This window comes from Fulmarus glacialis, unplaced genomic scaffold (genome assembly GCF_000690835.1).
Source record: "Fulmarus glacialis isolate BGI_N327 unplaced genomic scaffold, ASM69083v1 scaffold6220, whole genome shotgun sequence".
In the NCBI taxonomy this organism is placed as follows: Eukaryota; Metazoa; Chordata; class Aves; order Procellariiformes; family Procellariidae; genus Fulmarus; species Fulmarus glacialis.
The window spans coordinates 2,612-6,841 of NW_009189449.1; positions in this window are offsets into that span (position 1 = coordinate 2,612).

Consider the following 4,230-nt stretch of genomic DNA (forward strand, 5'->3'; position numbering starts at 1 on the left):
GGAGATGAGCCCCACACCCAGTGAAGGGCGGAAGTATCCCATCAGCAGTATTTTCCAAGGCTAAGTACTCATGCTCTGCAATGCATTTGCATTCAAGAAGCTTCAAATATAAAGTTTTCAGAATCCAAAGACAAATGAGAAATTACAGTTTCAGGATTTACTGGTTAATTCATCCATCAGTTTGAGCAGGCACTACTTTAAGTGCCTGCCCTGTAGTTAAATCAGATTCCTGAACCTGTTCCAAGGGATTGTTCATTCTTTTCAGCATCCCGGCCACCAACTCTCACCATCAGAAAACCTGACATCTTGTCATGTAATGCACCAAATTGGAATGGCCTAAGTATTAGACGCAGAAGGTGTGTGCTTACACCACATAGTTAAATTTCTCTATTCTAATAGCCACATTACTAAAGGCTTCAGAGGAATTTGCCTTTCCAAAAAATTAAATTCAATTGAAATGAATGGACTGCAAGGATGTGAGCTGGTATTTCTGCAGGACACAAAATGAAGAAAGAGGATGTGTAAGTGCTGTGACAAATTCAGGTGAATTAAATCGTCCTGAATTCCACGGTATCTCTACCTTTTGTCTAATTCAGAGAGTCTTAATACTCCCACTCTCCACCAGCTAGTTGATGGATCTTGTTCAACAGCAGATTTCTGTCCCACTTATTTTTTGAGTAGAAATAGCAAGAATTATTTCCTTCAAAATGTTGTTGTTGATATTTGTAATCATAGGCCTCATGGAGTGTGGAGCAAAAGAAAATGTTGACCCCAAATACCATTTTCTTTTTCTTTGGTTTGGCAAGAGGCCTGCCTATCTGGCAACCTCTCCTGGTATGTCTCAGCTGGGGTGGAACTGGATGGACTGGCCTCTCACTTCAGATAACTTTAGGGAAAAGCAACTTTTGAAGAAGGACAGCCTTTAAGGTCCAGATATGATACTTTACTCAGTACTTGAGGTTTCAACCATGAAAGCCAGGTATTTGTAAGAAACATAATCCAAGAAATCAGGAAACCTCAAAAGAATGAAAAACCTGCCAGTGTAACTGAGGACAAACTCTCTGGACTACCACAGTATAAAATCAAAGATGAAGATGGTTCAGTATCTAACAAAATCTTAAATTACTTTACTTTCTTCACTTCCTAGAAGTGCTCCTTTCTGCAAAGCCTTTTCTAAAAGACTTTTTGAACTACACACTAGTGGGAGTCATTAAGCGCAGAGTGCTTTAGTGCACAGTGATTCGCTAACAGTCTTGCCAGCAAATTCATTAGCTGCAAGTGACATCAAAGATGAGAACTCTAGACCTCCCTGCTCAGGAGCAGGGCAGCAGTTCAACTTGCAGAATGTTATCTAGTTTTGTTCATTTCAAGACAAATAGCAGTGGGACAGCCTAGCTAAGAAACTTTTTGAACCCTCGAGCTTCACTCAAGTTTATTCCTTTGGACGATGACCCTTAGAAAGAAAACAGTAACACAAACAAATCGCCTGGAATTGCCCAACATCCCTAGACAGCAGCAGGAGTGTGCTGAAGACCAAGCAGTGGCTGAACTTCTTAAGCACTGGAGAGCTGGACGGGAAGTTTGGTCTATTAAGAAGTTTCTTGTAATGCTGCAATGCAGAGTTTCCCAACCAACTTTTGCTCGCCTACTGGCAAGGGCACACGTCTGCGATGCAGCCTGTGCAACCACTGTTCTTTGCTGTCCCTTGGCAACACCTGACCAAGGGAGCAGCAGCTTGCTTTGGCTGTTTACAACATTCTGCCCACGAAGCGTGAGTTGGCAATCACATCCACAGGGGCACTGAAGGAAACCAGCAGTTTGTTGAGTAGAAATGGATTCCTGCTTCTCTGTACATTTTATAGTATACTTCAGGCATGTGGCAGTCTTAAAATCCTGGTGTTTTTCCTGATGGCATGCCATGGAAGCCTTTACCCTCATTTAGCAGGTTAAAGTCTTATAGCACAAGCTGTGAAGAATTGTTATAGGTCACTGATAAAAAGCAATATAGTGCTTATGGCCATTGTGGGTTAATGTTAGCCACAAGCATAATCAGAAAGTTTGTGCTGAGAGCAGAGAGGTGGTGTGTAACCCACTGAATTTATTATCACTGTACTCTGGCCTCTAGATAGTGCATGTGTGCACTGGGGTTGTGGCGACCAAGAGATGTATGAGGCAGGCCTATTAGTGGAACTGGGAAAGGCTAGGTTTTCCTTGTCTGCTAGAAGGAAGTATGTATCAATCTAGGGGAGGTGTTTTCCTGATCTCGGAGACGGAGCCTTCTGTAGTATGTATTGAAATATATTTTGTTGTATCTATTCTATTTGTTATACATATTGTCTAAACTCCTGTCCAGGCCCTTTATCTTGCCCATCTTTGCCTAATGAATGTGATGGCCTGAGTTCAGACAGCTTCTCTAACAAACTTGCTTCAGTAACTGCTCAGTTTTCCATGTTCTACCCTTGTATCGAGTCAATTTTACTTTTTTCCAGGAAATATGCAGGGTCTAGGAGCAGGTGCTAATTTAAAACTAAGTCCAAGTTTATTTATGTTGAAGCCATAAGATTTTCTTTCTGTGCAAGCTATAACATACCTCTGTACACATACATGATTTTTAGTGCTTGGACATTTCTTATCCTCTCTCCTCTTTCCCATCATTCATTGTATGTTCTGTGTATTTCTATACGTAGTCAAATCGACACAGCCACTTGGTGCTGTGTATCACCCTGGTTCTGTGAACTGTTTATCCAGGATTTCTAAAGCTGACTGCTCCTGGTAAGGGTCTTAAAATCATATCTAGACACCTTAATAGAAGTGACCTGATTTACAGAAGCACTGAGAACCCACAGATCCCTTTCCAGTCAATGGGAGCTCAGTTTGCTTAGCACCTTTAAAATCAAACTGCTTATGTTTCAATACCTAAACATGGATTTTGGAACATAGCTTTAAGTGTTCAGTGTGGGTATTTTTCAGGCAGGATGGGCTTCACTTAGAGATCTTTTTAAAGAACTATCCAAATTTATGTATGCTGTATTTATATTAATAAGCACGATTATAATAATTGTCTTCTTCAACAAAATAGTAGTTCTGAACTCCTCTTGGGGTGAAGCATTAATAATGGAAATCATTATTTTAGTTAGTACTCAGTGTCAGTATCAGTATCTGCACACCCTGAACACTGTGTTAGTTCACTACATGGACTCTTTCACTAAAGGAATCTTTTTTCACTGCTCACCAGACATGTGGGGTCCTCCCTGGGGATTATTACAGATAGCAAGCACTTCTCGTAATCAGTTTACTAAAAATGATAGAACAAAACATGGCAGTGCTCCAGCCATAACCAAGGTATCTTTTAAAAACCTTGTTATTTGATGGTATATGACGCTATACATGGCCTAGAGATATATGAAGCATTTCCACCATGCTACAAATGTCTAAACCACTCAGTTTCAGTTCTCACTTCTCACCCCCGTGAGTCAAACCCAGCAGCCTGCCATAGCACCTATTAATTTATAGATTCAATCCCAAGGGCACATCTGCACACTTGTGAGAAGGCGTGTCTGGTCAGCTGTTGCCACAGTGATGGCACAAATAGACCAACAACCAAGAAGAAAAGAACCTGTAGCTGCATGTACACTTCGGTGAATTGGGGTATTTAAGGGGTTTTATTTTTCCTGTGTACACCACGTTCGGAAGCCTTGATGTGCCTTTTCTTCCATTCTAATGAAATGTCTTATGTTAGAAGAAAAAGAAGATACTGAATGTGTTAGATTTGCTGTGCAAATAGTGTATTTCCTTACAAACACAAAGGTTTCTGCAATGCAGAGCTAAACTGTTTCAGCTTATTACAGTGGTTTGAATTTCATGAGTACTTTAAGGTGCTTAAAATTATTCCATATGAAATGCAGCTAAATAAAGTACTTGCTAAATGGGAAACAAGACAAAAAAAATCTGCAAAGATACGACGTGGCTGCCGCTGCAAAAATGTCAGGTACCTGCTTCTTGTAGAAAATAGAACATTACTTAACTAATTTAAAATCCAGATAATTTTCCTCAGGAAAAAAATCAGCAGTAAACCATTCAGGGGCTGGTGGATTTCTTTGTTTCTTAAGGATGGTAAAGATTCGTGCACAAACATCAGCAAAGGGCAGCTTTCTGAGCTGTTCCCTGCCAATTGCTGACAAAGGCAGTCCTAATGAATCATTCTGAATTGTGATCATGTGCTACCAGCCC